The 19,014-nt window shown below is 39.2% G+C and overlaps 1 long non-coding RNA gene across 1 annotated transcript; it reads right to left on the bottom strand.

Annotated features, from left to right (window-relative positions):
* Nucleotides 1-3,520: 3,520 nt before the first annotated feature.
* On the bottom strand, nt 3,521-17,676 carry LOC309978953. Its single transcript, XR_014327169.1, has 4 exons — nt 17,613-17,676; nt 12,770-12,851; nt 10,718-10,808; nt 3,521-3,563 (listed from the first exon to the last, which is right to left on the bottom strand). It is a non-coding gene; the product is annotated as an uncharacterized lncRNA (long non-coding RNA).
* Between the last annotated feature and the right edge of the window lie 1,338 nt (nt 17,677-19,014).

Below are 19,014 nucleotides of genomic sequence, written 5' to 3'. Positions count from 1 at the left end.
AATGGAGTGTGATTTAGGGTTTTTTCTTCTGTAGACCCTGCCTACCCTATAAAATCTCCCATTACTGCATCATGGAGACTATAATCCCTTTCCGAGGAAATAGATTCTTTCTAACCATAAGATGAAATAAGAACTTACATTTCCATACTGTCCAAAAGGAAATAAATTGATTACAAAATGCAGGAGAATGACTGATTTTCCACATTTGTTGTGTTCATTAAAGGGTTTTTGAATAAACTTGACAGTATTAAAGAAGTTCAACACACACAAAATAAAAATTAATAAATGAAGAGAAAAAAATTGCATTTACAACAAAATAAACACATTGATATAGAAAAGGTTGTTATACATAGATGAAAAATGGATGTCATAAAGTCACAAACTAAAAAGTATTAACAGCCAATAAAGATATGAAAATATGTTCAACCTTGCTATTATTAATCAAAGAAATACAAATAAAATAATTCAGGTGTCATATTTACTGACTAGAATGACAAAGTTTTAAAAAACTTGATACTACTGGTATTGATATTGATAATACTGGTACTGATGAGTGTGTGTAAGAAACCACACTGGATGTTAAATTCTTGGTAGAAATAAAAAGCACGGTAACCTTTCTGGAAGACAATATGTCAGTATGTACCAGAACTGACAACCAGCCATTCAAGTTCTAGAAGTCCACTCTAAGGAAATAAACAAATGCTCAAAGACATATGAACAAGGATGCTTGTCTCATTGTTTAGCAAAGCAAAACAGGAATAATCTAAATGTTGAACAGTAGGGACTGGTTAAATAAATAATAGAATGCTGTTCAACCATTAAAAATGATGCTGCAGATTTTTATTAGGTGATGAGTAATCATACTTATATTACTAAATAAAAATCTTATAGAACTGTTTTGTAGTTTGATATAATAATTAAAGGTATTTTATACTTGCATTGTATTTATATGCACCCCATCACAAAAAAGTTTCAAAAGATACCCTCAAAAATGTTACAGAGATGATTTATCAGAAATGGGACTTTGAGTTATTTTTCCTTTTTTCTTTAAATCCTTTCAATTTTGGAGTTTCTGCAATGAGCCTGTATTATTTTTACAATTAAAAATATTTAAATTTACAACAAAAGGATCTAAATTCCTCCAATTTTCCATTTATTTTCCACCCTGGCTCAGGGTATTTGTGTAAAAAAAAAAAAATCAGCTTATTTTCTCTTTTGTATCAATCTAAATTTACTTTTCATAAGTTAATTATTTTAGTCTAGCAAAAGTTTCACACAGGAAAATTGTAAGGTCTGAGTATTCTATTACCTTTAAAAGCACTGGAAACTTTGAAATTATTTCTTTCAGAATTTTCATATAGTACTGAAAGGCGGGGGGGAGGTAGCAAAATGAAGGGAAATAGATAGTAGTAGTCAACTTCAATTAAGAAAAAGCACCAAGAGGCAGTTTGTACTCTTTTGATATGGCAGAAGCCCCATGTGTCAACTCATGCTAAAAAATGCATATATACACACATATATATATATGTTTGTGTGTATTATATGTATATGTGACACACACACATAATTAATCCACAGTCTTAGGCTAATCACTCATTGTGGCAGAAACAACGAGCTGTTGACTACACTTTAATTAGCTCCTCCAGCCTGTAGAGGCCTCACTAGGACCAAGACAGGAACAACATTCTCCATCTCCACTTGCATCTGGGTATGGTTCTATCCCAAAGAATGTGACCAGAGGTGACCTGAAGAGTTTATGTCTGAAGAAAAACGAGTTGATAATTGTAGCTTGCAGCTACCTCTCTCCTTTCCTTTTTAGGACAAACGTAGAGCCACTTGATGAAGGTGGTGGGTCCCTGAATAACTGAGCAGAAAACTGACCCTCAGACCACCAAAGTCCATACTACACTCCTGAGTGAGTGAGAAATGAACCGTCCATGTGTTGCTCCACTGAGGTTTAAGGTTTATTATTTAGTGTTTAACTAACGCATTTTTTCTTTAAACCTCAGTTGCCTTCTCTGTAAAATAAAGTATTTGAAAAGGATCAACTGTAAGTTTTTTCCATTGCTTATGTTTTTATCTTAGTTTTTAATTCTCAGAAACATTGCACGCATTTTAAGTTAGTAAGTCTACTTTTTTTTCCACAAAGACGGGTTCTTCAAGTTATGGAGAAGTCATAGCAGACTGTTGCTTCAGTTTAAGATACACATTCACATATGAGATGAGAAGGGTGAGGACCCAGAGAAACGCCTTTGACAGAGGGGAGTGAGAGCATACTTAAGAATGTTTAGTAATAAAGAATTCAGATGGGAGAAACGGATGGGTTACATCTAACAGATTTGCTCAAAGGAATTCTGGAAAGGAAAATATGTGAAAATGTATAACAAAGACATAAAATGACTTTTGGTCCCTAAATGGATTTCATTTCAAAGACGTGCATATTGCAAATACATGTACCATAACACTTCTCTGTCCACTTCTAGAATTTTCTAAAGCCTGACAGAACATCTGCAGAGAGAGGATGTCATTCCAAGATAATCGACTGCAAGTTACTAAATTAAGATAAAAATGTCCTTAACCTTGAACAGTTTTTAAAGAGATTTTAGAAGAAAGGAGCCCTCCAGGGGGTTGTATAACTATATAATTGTACCCTTTCTAAAAGGCTATTTACAGATACATAATGTTTCCCCTCCATTCTTTAAAGTAAAATATAGGATAAAAAAAATAGTTTGGGGATAATATTTGTTTGGGACAGCAGGCACTGCTAATCAGTACCACTCTCTCCTTATTCCTTACTATCAGAGCCCTGGTTTAGGAGACCCCATTATCCTTAAGGCTAAGGTGGCCAGTTTAAAATCCGAGCTGATGAAATCTAAGTGCAAGTCTGCTGACAATCTGTGGTAAAAAATTTGCTCTCTGATTTACACACTGCTTTTTCTTTCTTACTTAATTTCTTTTTTTTTTTCCTTTTCTTTCTTCCTGCCCAAATTGCTGGAACACTATTGGGATTCTGGGGTCACTTTGAAGCTATGTGGATGTGCTAGAGATGTGGAAGCTGGAAGAGCTAAGCAACCCAGTCCCCTGGTGATGCCCTTCAGCTGCTGGACTAACGCTAGAGGGACTAACTCCAAACTTCCTGCTACCCGTGGAAAGTAAGGTAAATCACTCATTCACTTTCTGTTACCTACTAACTGATCCAGAACTCTAACCTCAGGGTTCTAGAACCCTTCTCAGTATCCCATAGTCATACTCATGTTCCAGACTCCTGATCATCAGACTTGCTTATAGCAGATGTATGGGGAGGGTGGGCTCTTCTGGAAGCCCTGATACTTCCCCCCTACCCCCACCACACACAAATAATGATCTTTATGTCCACTCATCCTTCTATCTACACTCAGAAGCCAGGGCCCCCAGGAAGGCTTCACTGACAACCCTTTACTCCTCTCTACATACAGAAAGGGTAGAGGTGTGGGCTCTGGAATCAGACTTCCTAGACTTGAATTCTTAATCTGTTACTTACCAGTTTAGGACGTGGGTAAAGTAGTTACCTTCTCTGGACACCCCTGTAAAAGAGGAACACTAAGCAGCACCTATGTACCTCACTGAAAGGATTAAATGAGCAAATGCAGGTAAAGTTCTTATAATTTTTTCTTGGGTCAATCAATTCTAGCTGCTATTGTTACCTCTGGCTAATTTAGGGCAGAGTCCCTTTGCCCTCCTTTGGTTCTCTGGGCCCGTCTCATTCACAACACACACAACCGCATACTGCAGAGTTTTGAAAGGTGGTTCTCAAAATGTGGTCCCTGGGCCAGCAATATCAGCCACACCTGGGAACTGGTTAGAACTCTGGCACTGGAGCCCAGCAATCTGTGTTTTAACGATATTCTCAGGCAAATCTGATGCACACTAAAGGTCGACGACAACTGAGAACATCTGTCTCAGACTCTCCTGGAGGCATTCACCAAAAATAGAGTTACAGGACCTTACACCTGACCAGCTGGCGAAGGGGTCTAGTAATTGCCCTGGTTATCATGCTTGTCATGATTTTTCAGCACATAAATGTTTGAGAATCACTGCCATTTTGAATGTGTGTTTCACTTGTCTGCTTTTCCAGTGGACTTTACTTCCTTGCAAGGAAGGTTTGTGAAGATTTGTTGTTGTTGTTTGCATTATTAGTTTTATTATGCTAATTCTAGAATCTCTGGTGCATAGTGCAATCTCAGGCAGGAAGTAGTGGCTCATTAAAACAGGTATCCCAAACGTCTTAGTAGAACTTCAAGATTAATTCCTTCAGGAAGAGGTAAAATTGTCATTATATGCAGATGATATGATACTAGATATAGAAAACCCTAAAGACTCTACATGAAAACTACTACAACTGATAAACGAATTCAGCAAGGTAGCAGAATACAAGATTAACATACAGAAATTGGTTGCATTTCTTTATACCAACAATGAAATATCGGAAAGGGAATGTAAAAAAACAATGCCTTTTAAAATCACAACCCCAAAAATAAAATACTTAGGAATAAACCTCACCAAGAAGGCAAAAGACTTATATGCTGAGAACTGTAAAACATTAATAAAGGAAAGTGAAGATGATTCAAAGAAATGGAAAGACATCTCATGTTCTTGGGTTGGAGGAATTAATATTGTTAAAATGCTCATAACTACCCAAAGCAATCTACAGATTTAATGCGATCCCTATCAAATTACCCATGACATTTTTCACACAATTAGAACAAATAATCCTAAAATTCATACAGAACCATAAAAGACCCAGAATTGCCAAAGCAATCCTGAAGAAAAAGAACAACGTTGGAGGCATAGCCACCCCAGACTCAGACAGTACTCCAAAGTCACAGTAATCAAAACAGCGTGGTATTGGCACAAAAACAGACATATGGATCAATGGAACAGAATACAGAGCCCAGAAATAAACCCACACACCTCAGTTAATCTTTGACAATTAATCTTTGACAAAGGAGGCAAGAATATATAATGGGAAAGAGACAGTCTCTTCCGCAAGTGGTGTTGGTAAAGTTGGACAGCCTTATATAAACAAGTGAAGTTAGAACACATCCTTTCACCATACACGAAAATAAACTCAAAATGTCTTAAAGACTTAAACATAAGACATGACACCATAAACTTCTAGAAGAGAACACAGGCAAAATATTCTCTGACATAAATCATACCAATGTTTTCTTAGGTCAGTCTCCCAAGACAATAGAAATAAAAATGAAAATAAACAAAGGGGACCGAATCACACTTACAAGCTTTTGCACAGCAAAGGAAACCATAAACAAAATGAAAAGACAACCTACAGAATGGGAGAAAATATTTGCAAATGATGCGACCAGCAAGGGCTTAATTTCCAAAATATACAAACAGCTCATACAACTTGATGACAATAAAAGCAAACAACCCAATCAAAAAAATAGGCAGAAGACTTAAAGAGACATTTCTCCAAAGAAGAAATACAGATGGCCAATAGGCACATGAAAAGATGCTCAACACTGCCAATTATTAAAGAAATGCAAATCAAAACTACCATGAGGTACCACCTCACACCAGTCAGAATGGCCATCATTAAAAAGTCTACAAATAACATATGCTGGAGAGGGTGTGGAGAAAAGGGAACCCTCCTACAACACTGTTGGTGGGAATGTAAGTTGGTGCAGCCACTGTGGAAAACAGTATGGAGGTTCCTCAGAAAACTAAAAACAGACCTACCATATGATCCAGCAATCCCACTCCTGGGCGTATATCCAGACCAAACTATAACTCAAAAAGACACATTCACCCTGATCTTCACAGCAGCAATATTCACAATAGCCAAGACATGGAAACAACCTAAATGTCCATCAACAGATGAATGGATAAAGATGATGTGGTACATATATACAATGAAATACTACTCAGCCATAAAAAAAAGAATGAAATAATGCCATTTGCAGCAGCAACATGGATGCAACTAGAGATTATCATACTAAGCAAAGTAAGTCAGAAAGAGAAAGACAAATACCATGATACCACTTATATGTGGAATCTAAAATATGACATAAATGAACCTATCTATGAACCAGAAACAGAATCAGAGACATAGAGAATAGACTGGTGGCTGCCAAGGGGGAAGCAGGTGGGAGAGGGATGAACTGGGAGTTTGGGATTAGCAGATGCAAACTGGTATATATAGATTGGCTAAACAACAAGGTCCTACTATATAGCACAGGGAACTATATTCAATATCCTGTGATAAACCATAATGGAAAAGAATATGAAAAAGAATGTATATACCTATGTATAACAGAGTCACTGTGCTGTACAGCAGTAATTAACACAACGCTGTAAACCAAGTATATATACATCAATAAAAAATAAGTTAATTAAATTTTAAAAAAGATTAATTCCTTCAGAAGAACAAGTACTACACATTCACAGAAAAAGCATCCTTTGAAAGTTTAAATTTTTGAATTTCTTTGCCACTTCCTTAGTTTTGATCATCTTGGACAATATATTTTTAATATTGACTTTTAAAAAGAATTGTGTTTCAGTGTTTGCTATCCTTAGAGAGACAGAAACAGATAAGTACAACTAAATACTTATTTTTCAAAAGTCTCAAAAGTATAAGGGAAATGAAAGTAATTGTATCTTCAAATGATTTTGGGGTATGTTTCTAATTTCATACTTCTGATGCGATTCAAGATTAAAACTGTATTAAGACATTTGAGACATGCTGCATTGGTATTAAATGAATTTAATTTTGTGTAAAGTGGTAGAAATATTTTCTTCAGCAAACAGACCTGCAGATATAAAATCACAACCATAAATCTACAAAAAAGCAAGCTATTGAATGAAATCTGATTGGTTATTTCCCTGCAGTATGGATCTGCTAATAATTTAATTTACTACTTGCTAACAGAAGCCAAAATTTAAATATACATATATATATATGTGTGTATATTTATATACATATATTTGTGTATATTTATATATATTTATACACAAATATATGTACATATATACATATATATCTTCAATTTTAAATCATTCATATATATGAACAAGTATACATACACATATATAACAATTGTTCATTCATATATATATATATATATATATATATATATATATATAAACAATTTAAATTAAAGAAAGTACATCTGGTGGCCTATTTTTTCCCCCCGATTTCTAAAGAACACCATATTCTATTCTAGGCAGTGGAATGTCAATCCACCTTAAGGGTTGTTCAATGAGCATATCTGAGAAACCACTGGTTTAGCCAATGATGTACTTATTGAGGGAGGCCCTAGTGCCACTGTCAAGAGCTTATCCACAGGAGAGGTAAGAAGGTACTTGTTTGGTTTGTGAAAAGGAGTAGTGAGGAATGGCAGGTAGCTGCAGGCTGATGACATGTGATGTCCATATATATGTAGAACCAACACGCCCATAATTGCACCCATTTTCCATACCCAAATCCAAAGCCTTTATATCATTAATCCCAGGCAAAAATGGTAAGATTCATGTGTGTTACTATCCCACGGCTTCAAGATGCCTATAAACTCATATGAGTATGTCTTAGTTTTATCAGTGGAGGACAAACCAGGCTTCTATCACCAAGCCCCATTCCATAACAGGCAAACCAGTCCAAGACTTCTCTGAGTGCTGCAGGAGAGTCTATGGAAGGGGCGCTCACTCCACTGTGATGCCTAAAATGCCTTTGCACAGAGCAAACATTCAATACATGCTGAGTGAATGAATGAGTGAACTGGTGTCACAAAACAGGCTTATTTCAGGGAAATTCCATTCAACAGGCTGGCATTCCTTCCTACCCATCTTAATTGTTAAGCTTGCAATCAGACAAAAATTTAATTATAAAACGTTAGAGCTGAGGAAATTTTAGAAACTATCTACTCTCCAGAGGTATACAACTTTAATTTAGTGGTAAAAATCACTAGGAGTGATTTAGGAGTCTATCAGACCTGAGTCCAAATTCCACATCTACCATATTTTCATGAGCAAATAACTACTTCTGAGGCTCTGTTCCATGTATGCATTATGGGATATCATAATAATACATACATTAATTGTATGACTATCAGGGGATGAAATGACACAATCCATTTGCCATGGTCGGCTAAGTAATTTGCACCAAGTAAGCACTCAAGACATTAGCCAATATTAATAGCGGAGAGATGAAAACAAAACTCTGGGACTGATGCCTACCCTAGTGGCCCCAGTGGTCGTAATGACTTTCTTCCATTCAGCCTGCTCTCTTCTCACTGAGACTAAGGAAGAGAAGATGAACAAATTAGGAATAACAATTTGAAAATGGTTTTATACTCCCTGAATGAATGGAATTATAATAAAATGATTCATGAGTTCTGCAGAAATATGATGAGACTTTAGATCTTTATGTTAGTTCTCTACAAAACCAATTTATGGCCCTAAGATGTACCTTCCCACCCAGCCCCATCCTTATGAGGATCAAATATCATTGTAAATGGAAAAGTCAACAACACATAAGGAACAAGCTAAGTTACAAGCCAGTGAAGTCTCGGAGGTTTGATAGAGAAAATTCAGATTTATCATTATATGTAAAAATAAGATGATATGAAGAACTCAATCTAAAAAATATTACCTGGAGATCTATAATCTCTATAATAGTGCTATAAAAAGTAAACAGCTAGAAATCTATTTAGATGGTTTTCCTTATAAGAAAGCACTTTCTGTATAACTTTTAATGTACTATTGATGAGAACAATTCAACAAAATTCAAATAAATACCTGCAGATGTCCTACGAGAAGAAAAGAACAGAGTTAGATGCGACAGGGGATAACTGGACTTCAGGATGAGTAAGACCCTATACTTGACCTCAATAAATTAACATGAAATACAGTGGATGAGTCACGTACAGAATGTCAGAATCCTAAAAGGCCAAGCTAAGTACCAAAAGGAACATGTGGGGACTCTTAAGACGGAAGTAAAATATTGGTTAGTTGATTATGAAAAGGCAGAAGGGAGAAGGCTCCCTTTGGCTGCTCTTTGAAGAGATCACTTCCTTTCCCCCCTAGTCCTGAGGCTAGGATGGCATGGGCAATAGACGAATGTGGGGATTGAGAATCATTTCTACTCTCACCAGAGTGGCTGGAAGCAGATTTTCTTACCAGGATGTAGTAGTATGCTAATATTTAAGGGTTCTTGAGGTCAGAGAGAAGGGTTTGAATACTCCGGCTCCATCTCTTGCTGTGGGTCAAGTTTCTTACCTTTCCAACACCTCAGCGTCTTTATCTGAAAATTGGGGATGATGATAATGTCTCCCACCTGAGTGTGAGAACTACATGATATAGTGCATACGCAGGGCTAAATTTGGTGCCTGGCACACAGAAAGTGCTCAGTACGGCAGGCGAGTGTAGTGACAATAAAGGCAAAGATGACGGGGGTAGTGCCGGTGTTGCTTCTGCCCCCAGAACAGGCTCTGACTGCGAGAGAGTTAAAGCACCTTTGCGTTCATGGGGGTTTATATATAAGCAACGGTTGATCAATGTGAGCTGGTTGTCCAAACGATTATGTGCAATCTAAGAAAAAAATGGGCCTCAGATTTGCTCAGCTACTTAATAATATTAGCAGCGGTAGTAGTCAAAGAAGCTAAATTTTATTAAGTGTTTATATGCCAAACAACGTGCTGAACGCTTTAAAAGGATTTACTCACTTATTACAACGAGGCTATACGCTAGGTCCTGATAATGTTATTCGTCTCTTTCAGATGTTGACTGAGCCTCAGAGGGGTTACAAATGCACCTAAGATCCCGTTGTCAGTACATGACGGAAATGAGTTCAAATCCAGCCTGTCTGACTTGTTCTTAATCACCAAGGTATGAAATGAAGCATGTTGCCCTTTGCCTGATTCTCCTTCTGAGGCCTGAATATTTCACTTAGCTCTCTGAGTGCAAAAGAGAGAAAATTCTCTCTCCTTGACCCAACTTGGCATCAATATCCAACTCCCCTTCTCAAAATGGGTTGCTTCAACGAGCAGCAATGAATGCCGGGTCGTGGACCAGTCACCTTGATGACTATGAGTCAGACACTAGGGAAAGAAAATGCTCTGTGACAAACCTACCCTTGTACAGAAACAAGACAGAAATGGGGGGACAGGGCAGAAGATAATGGAATAAGGAATAGGAAAAATAGCACCTGGCATCGTGATAGTAATAATAATAATAGTAGTAGTAGTAGTAGTAATAGTAATAATAATAGACTTTACTATGCTCTAGGCATTGTATTAAGTGCTTGGTGTAAGTGACTTCATTTCAACATTGAAAACAAGTCTATGAGGATGAAATATTATTAACATCATTTTATAGGCAGGAGTATTGAGGTTCAGGTAATCAGGTAAATTGCCCAAGCTCATATGGTTAGCAAGTGGAAAGCAGAGATTTGAACCAGCACCTACACTCCTAACCATTATGCTATAACCATTATGCTGAAGACATAAGAATTCCAATGGTCTTTCCCCATAACCCACTCCTGCACTCCAGACTTAAATAGTCCAAGATCAAGAGAGAGCAAACTTGGAGTTGCCACTTTTCAGTGAGTGTCAATCATTTCAAAACAGTGTATTTGCTAACAAGATGCAGTTCCTGTGATAATCTTCTCAACCAGGTATCAAGAAACAGGAAGCAAAGATTCAAGTAACAGTATGTTCCTACTTACGAGGAAGGTGGGACAGCACAGTTGACACTGGGCTTAACTGTTCTGGAAAACGTGGTCCCAGTAGGCATACACACTGGTACATTTTCCCCACCTACCAAATACAAAAGAAGTATTTCATTTCCATGTTGCTCTTCAAGTTCCACCTCATTCGTGCCTGTCATTCATCCTCTGGCCTCTTCCTGTCTCCATTTCTGTACAGAAAGGTGCCGAGTCTCTGCTCTCGGATACAAACAGGGTGTGTTAGGAGAGGGAGCCATGGTACCTCAATGTCTTTTTTTTTTCATCTTAATTCTATTATGCCAACTCCACTGAACTTAATTAGAGTGAATACAGAATTACACAATTACCCTCTGTTCTATTCTTCAGATGTTATAGTTTGATAAAATTTACGACATGCTGCTCTCCCCTTGAACACCAGATGAACACTAGAAATGGATGTGTGTTGACATAAAATCTGTTATAATTACAATTAAAGTATAGCTTACATAATGATAGTGTTAACATAAAATTATAGATGTGTAGAGACAACGTGGTCATGCATTTTTTAGTATAAGTACATGCTTAGACCAATATCTGTTAGCGGAATGAAGATGGAAGAGAATTTTGGTTAAGCCACAAAGGCTGTTTAAGGACTTGCAGATAGCTAAGGGGAACTCAAAGACCAGTAAGATAATATTTCCCCTGCCATGTTTTCAATTGCAAAGTGAAGGGAAGATGTGAAAGTAAGTACCCCTATGGAAATTACAAGACAAGTACATTTTTTTCCTTGAATACCTGGGTAAATGCTTAAATTCTAATGTATATCAGTGATGCAAATTTTCAACTGAGTTTGATAAATCATAAAATAGTAATTATACATATATGTATATAAAACTGCATGGAACTAGACAGTTCAGAATTACTTCTAATTAAAGAGGTACCCTATAACAACTAACTTAAACCTTACAAAATATGGTTCCAAGTACCCTATCAGAGTGAAAAGTAGGAGATTGAAAGGTTTATTGTAAATGTTTGTAGTCATGGTGTCTTAACTAAAACTACTGTGTCACAAATACTATTAAAATAATTGTGACGTTTTATTCACTTTTACTGCGAACAACAAAAGAAACTATAGGTATTTTTTCATTTCAGGTAATTATTTTAGCTAACAGTTATTAAATGTTTTGAGAAGACAGAGTGCTAATTGCATTACTTCATTTTATCTTTAAAATAGCGCTTCCATGTAATTATTCTTAATATCTCCATTGTATTAAAGTGTATCTCTAGTTTAGACCTTTCTTCAGAACTGCAGACTTGTGTATCCAACTGTGTACTCAGCATCTCTACTTGGACGTCACGAAAACATCTCAAATCTTATACCTCCAAAACTGGTCTTTAATCCCCCAAACATGCTCTACCCCAAACTTTTTCCATCTTAGGTGACAGTAACCACACCTTTCCAGTTCCCCAGGCCCTAAATCTCGAATTCACCCTTGACCCCCTCTTCCTTTCCATTCTTGCATTCAATCTACCACGAAATGCTGTCACAACCTTCCCAATGTGCCACTTCTGAGAATTACCAGCCGCTAGCAGCCTGGTGCAGGCCACCAACATAGACCTCGAGGATCCTGTAGTCACCTCCCGAGATTCTCCCTGACTCCACTCTCTCCCCACATCCTCAAGACCACAGATAGAGTTATGCTTTTCAAACAAGGGACAGTTCATGCCACACCTCGGCTGAAATCCTGCCCCTGGCTGCCTACATTTAGAGTAAAAGACACAATGCATGTGATGGCCTCCCAGGACTTACCCAATCCATCCCATCACATCTCCGACCTACAGCCCTCCTGCTGTCTCTTCCTCCCCACTGACTAAGTCAGCCAGGGTGGCCTCCTTGATATTCCTCCAAGCTGCCCGGCATATTTCTGCCTTAGAGTTTTGGGACTGGTTATTCTTGCTCCCAGGGAGTGGTCTCCCCCTCATACATTCTGACAACTCCCTCACTTCAAGTCTTTGCTCAAATGTCAACTTATAAAATCCACCCTGACTACCCTATTTAAAATCAGAACCTACCTGTACACTCCTCCAGCACTCCCAACCCAAGCCTCTTCAGTGAGCTTCACATCCTTTTCCTTATCCCGTAGCGCCCATCAACCTGTGACAAAGCATAGAATTTATTTATAACATCCGTATCCACACGAGTATGTAAGGAGGGAGAAAGCATGCAAGAAGGAGCACGCAGGCAAAGGCTCTCGTCTAATTTATTCATTGATACGTCCAAGCATAGAGAACAGGAAGATGCTTGATAAATAGTCCTGAAAAAGATACAGATGAGGAAACTAGTAGTGAAGCTCAGAAAGTTTAAGCAACTTCCTCAAGGTTCTAGAGCTAGAAGAGGGTCACAGTAGAATTCACACTTGGGGATGTCTAACTTCAAACCTCTTAGCCTCTCTGCTATCTTTTTTTTTTTTTTTTTTCTTTGCGGTACGCGGGCCTCTCACTGTTGCGGCCTCTCCCGTTGCGGAGCACAGGCACCGGACGCGCAGGCTCAGCAGCCATGGCTCACAGGCCCAGCCACTCCGCAGCATGTGGGATCTTCCCGGATCGGGTCACGAACCCGTGTCCCCTGCATCGGCAGGCGGACTCTCAACCACTGCACCACCAGGGAAGCCCCTCTCTGCTATCTTAAGTCCATGCAATTCAGGATTTGTTTTAATCAGTGCCATGGAAATTCTCACTCCACTGAATAGGATCACTAAAGTGTTCTCTGTCTAGATTTATATATATATTTTCCATTTAAACAAAGGAACCAGAAGAGGGGAATTCATCATGGGTTATTGCGGTAATTTTACAGCAATTTTAGCAATAATGACATTTAAGTAATAGTGATATTTACTGATAGCATAATAATAACAAAATAATAGCTCTTTATTGAAGACGAATCGCACACTAAACTCGGTGCTAAAATATTTCCATGTGTATTTTGTGCAAAATCCTTATGAATATTCTATCAGATGAGCTTTATGTGTAACTCCACCAGGCATACTTCTCTTATTCCGCTTTCAAAGATAAGGAAATTGATGAGAAGTGTGGTAACCGTTTGATCAAGATGAGACTGGTAGTAAGTTGTGAGTATGAATTTAAATTCAGGTCTAACTCCAGAATTTGATTCTCACTCCATACATGAAAATTTTGATAATTCCTTTGATAAGAGTATGTTTTCTCCTGGAAAACATCCCCCATTATGTCTGCCTGTGCTCATACCTTCAGAACACAGTCAAGTTTAAAACATGATAAAAATGTTTAAACAGTGTGCTTTAATAAATGGAAATATCTTCATCTAAACAATAACACAAAAAGGGAGGCTGAGCCCTTTGAAGTGGCTTCGTTGCTATCCTCCATCCAGAACAACAGAAGGAATCAACAGCTGCAGAGTAAAGAAAGCATGAAACCCAGAGATGGAGGATTCTGTAAATGACCAATTACAAGACTATTAAGCCACACTTTCATAGCAAGAGGCAAAATATTCCATTAAACTGAAAATTCTTCTACCCCTCACTCCAAGGCCCACACAAACATTAATGTTGCATGTATTAGGATCTATTTCCTGTGCTCTATCAACTTGACTTTCAGCAACTGTATTAATACAGTCCTTTCGCTTTGCACATATATCTGAATGATGGATTCCATTACTGGAGTTTTGTAGAAAGAGTGGAGTGAATGAAGTAAAGTTTGGGAAGAGCCATCATAATCCATAATGATGGGCACTGAATCAGGACAAGAAGAAACCTCTCTTCTCATTTATTTGAATGAAAATTCTACTATATATTTATTGCCTCTGTACAAGGCCATCTGTTGAATAATGGAAAAGCAGCATCTTTCATTTGGAGGTAGGATTTGTGTGCTCAAGTTTCGATGGGCCTGCAGAATTAATCTTGTTTTAGAAATGAAATAAAATGTAATTTCTTACTGTAAGTAGATGTGGTTAAGCAACTGGCAACTTTGATGTCTTTAAATCACTGCAGTTTCAGGGTAGGCAAATCTATAATTATTTCAAGCACTTCTTTATTGGTGCAACAATTGAGCAGTGTACATAGTGGTCAACAACCTGGGCATTGTCAGATGACTCTAAGTTTGAATCTAGACTTTGCCACTCACCAGCTATGTGACTTTCAGCTATGAGAATCACTTTCTTCAGCTTTACAGTGTGGATTATTATATGCCCTTTGCAGAACTACTGTAAGAACTAAATGTATATGGGCACAGTGGCTCATAGTAAGGGCTCAAATTAGTACTGTGGTCACTACTAGTAGTATTGAAAAGAAATTAGAACTTCTATTCTCATAAAGTGGGATATGTGTCCCTTTATCATTGTAATTTCATATCATTTTATTTTTGACCTTATAATTTAATAGCTTGATCCAAGAACTATTTAGCAGTAAATATAATTGAAAGAAGATTACTTGTCAAACATGAAATACTGTAGTATCAAGTGTGCTGGCACAATACTCTTCTCAGATAATTAACCTGTAAAGATATGTTATTGTCTTCTTTCTTTTTTTTTTTTTTTTTTTTTTTTTTTGCGGTACGTGGGCCTCTCACTGTTGTGGCCTCTCCCCTTGTGGAGCACAGGCTCTGGACGCACAGGCTCGGCGGCCGTGGCTCACGGGCCCAGCTGCTCCGCGGCATGTGGGATCCTCCCAGACCGGGGCACGAACCCGTGTCCCCTGCATCGGCAGGCGGACTCTCAACCACTGCGCCACCAGGGAAGCCCTATTGTCTTCTTTTTAATTAAGCACATTGAACATATATATTTACTGTGCCAATTGGCGAAAGGTCCATTAATTAATCAGTCTAACTATATGTTGCATAAATGTCTTCTAAACATAATTGTATATGTATTTTATTTGTTGGGAAAATGTGTTTGAGATTGTTCTTTTCTGCCTATTTAAAGTAAAAGAGGGTGAGAAGTAGAGTTAGGCTTAATGTACTTTGTACTCCATTATGCCATGAAAATGCTTCTGTGCCCTGGAGACAACAACAAAAGATTTGCTTTAATGACAAGAATCAAGTGTGTTCTAAAGCTTCCAGGTAGGAGGCGTATAGGTTGCGGTTTATATCAGAAGTATTTGCTCTCTCTCTCAACTGCGTCTAGATGGGAAAGATGTGGTCACAAATGCTTCAAGGTGATATAGTAAATGTTGGAAAGAGGGGGGTAGGAGGCAGAGTTTTGAATATCTCAAACCTGAGCTAGAAGGATTTTATTTAAAGAAAATAGCGGATATTATTTTTCACTTAAGGAATGCCAATCAGCAAACCTGACATTAATGTAGGAAATTAGCTCTTTTAGCTATGATGCTTTCAAATGCACATAGCTGAAAACAAGTTCAAAATAGTCAAAGGAAATTTAAAAACAAAAACCAAACAATAACAACAACCTCAACAAACAAGTACTAGAAATTCAGGGATGCAGCCATATTCAGATACAGTTGGATCTGGAAGTTCCAGAGTATCAGCAGGGTTCCAGCTCTCTCTCCATCGCTCAGCCCTGCTTACCTCTGCAAGACTTTATTTTACAGAAAGTCTCTTCTTGTGCTGGATGGTCACTGTGAGTCCCAGAGTCATATCTCCCCAGCTTAGAAATTCCAGAGAGAAAAGACAATTCTTCCATTTTTCTCTGAGAGAAAAGTCCTGGGGAGGAGTCTGATAGACTTAGCCAAGGTCAGATGCCTACCCATGAGCCAATCACCTGCTTTACTGGAGTTCAGTCCCTGGGCGACTCATCCCCGGGGCCAGTGAGGAGGCAGGATAGCATTATCTGGCCATTCTCCAAGAAAAGCCTGCTGTTTTTGTAAGATGAAAGGGGAGAGGCCATGGATAATGAAACCTGTATCTGCTTCTGTAAAATCCACAGAATCTTACTCCCTGCCCTGTGTCGATGACCATGCAGTAAGCTGACCCAGGAGGTCATTTTTCCCACAACAGTCTTTATATATATGACTAAGGAACACACTGGTAAAAGAATATGGGAGAAAGTCTGAGTATGACAAGTCAGCTAGACTGATATTAACTAAAAAAGCTGTGTGAAAATATCCTTAAAAAGTTGCCCCCAACTCACTCAAAGTCCAAAGTTGGAGCTGGAAATACAATGTCATGGAGTTTGGATAAGAACAGGTTTTCTCCAAGCTGAACTATGACACAGAGATTAGAGACTTTTAGAAACTATACTTTTTCAAAGAAAAAACATCACATGAGAAAAACGAGGCCTAGAAAAATTAAATGACTTAAGCTAATTAATGGCAGGACTGAGACTAGAGTATACTTTGTGTAATTGGCTATGTTTTTTTTTTTTTTTTTTTTTTTTTTTTTGTTATCACTTCAGAACGAGACAAACTTAAAGAAAGGAAACACAACCAAAACTCAGTGGCTGGAAAAGAGATGGATGTGAACGCCCACTTGTTTCTTACGTATAAAGTTACCCCTCGCAGTGTTTTGGAGGAGAAAACGCTGGCTCTTCCCAACATTGGTTACATACACAAAGATTCCAAAGACAAGACAAGTGCTTTGAAAACAAAGTAACTAGAACCAGCTCAGGCTTCCCCGCGCCGGGTCCTACGTTCCACGGTCAGAACCACCAACTGTATCCCCGCGGGTAACAAGGTGATTCAGAAAACCTGGCACCTTCAGAGAAGCGAGAAAACTTAGCCGGGAAGAGAGTCAGGAGGAAACTTTCTCAGCTTCTTGCTGGGGTCTGAAACGATCCCAAGAGAGTCCTTAAACCCCTCAGGTTTCCACAATCAAGCACCCTCGCCTCCAGCCTGGGCCACCCCAGATCTATCAGACGACAGAAGTCTGCGGACGCACGGAGAGCTGACCACCCCACGAGAGGGACCTACGCGCGGCCGCGCCCACTCACCCGCCGCTCCCCGGGAGACGGGAGACCAGCCCGGGGTCCAAGTCCTGGGCGTGGCAGACTCGCCCTCTCCGGGCCCGGCTCCAGCTCACCTCGGCGCGGCCCGCCTGGGCGCCGCCATCTTGACCACAAAGGGGGCCTCGCGCCGGAGGCCCCTGAGCGGGCGCCCTGAGCGGAGCCGGAGCGCCGGGGAGCCTCAGGTCGGCGCCCTACGTCCCCCGCACGCTCGCTCCCTGTCCACGCGCGACGAGAGTCCCGCACGCAGCGCCCGACCCAGGCTTACGCGGAACCGGCGCCCCGCGCAGCCCGCACCGCGGCTCAGGCGGCGCCGAGGGCGGCCCGGGCGGAAGAGCGGGCGCGGGGCATGCGCTCGGTAACCTGGCAACGCGGAGCAACCCGGCGTATCCGGCGAACCCCAGCCCTCCACCGCGAGGAAGCACGGACCCCCGCGCCCGCCGTCCAGCCGCCCCTCGGTCTCTCCGCCCGCCGCTGCCCGCTGGCTATGGTCTTTTAAATCCATGATACAACGTCTATATGTAACAAATCTGTTAAACCCTAAATGTTTATGATAATTCAAGTAATCCATTATCTGAATTATTCTTGAAGATAAAACATCCAAAGACTTCTTAATTGTATGGGTATACATACATAAAATACACGTGGAGGTAACTTCAAATATAGAATGTGCCTGTCTCTATTCCTTCCCTCTCCGCTCTTTTAAAAAATGCCCCTTTAAAAATTGCCCACTCACCATCTGTTAGGTAAATTTGCTGAAACACAGTAAATGTGGAGACAGAAATTGTTATAGAGACTATACCAAATGGCACTGACACCTGTATTTATGAAATTTTTAAAAGGGTAAGTTAGAGTTTTTTTTAAAAAAAAAAAAATCCCACTATAGTAACACCACATCATCCTAGGTGCCCAGTTCTATCCAATTACATAAGATGGAGAAAGAGAGAGAGAGAGATAGAAACAGAGAGAGAGAGAGAGAGAGAGAGAGGAGAAAGAGAAAGAAGAAAGGAAGAAAACCAAGTACTTATGTATAAAATGTTGCTCCCAAAGTTTGAGATTATACTCAAGCATCAATGAACAGAAGGAAAACACTTACAAATTTACAAATGTATTTCATTTATGGTATGAGGGACACAGGTTTAGATTTGCAACACGCTCCCACAAGGGTCAAATTGACCACTTTTTTCTATCTAGTTGCTCTTGAGAGAACGAAACAATTGAAACAGATGCCATTCAATTCCAAGTCTATAGCTTAGACCATGTCACTGCACATGAAATATTGTTCATTCAGAGTCAGCACATAGCAAGAGTAATTTCTACTCTCAGAGTGTTTGCTCTCGTCAATAGCAGAGAAGCCTTGAATAAAAACGTTCCCATTACTTTCCATTGT

This window comes from Leucopleurus acutus (genome assembly GCF_964270905.1).
Source record: "Leucopleurus acutus genome assembly, contig: HAP1_SCAFFOLD_418, whole genome shotgun sequence".
Lineage (NCBI taxonomy): Eukaryota > Metazoa > Chordata > Mammalia > Artiodactyla > Delphinidae > Leucopleurus > Leucopleurus acutus.
Note: the sequence above shows the minus strand (reverse complement) of the source record. Positions and strands in the feature narration are given on the sequence as shown.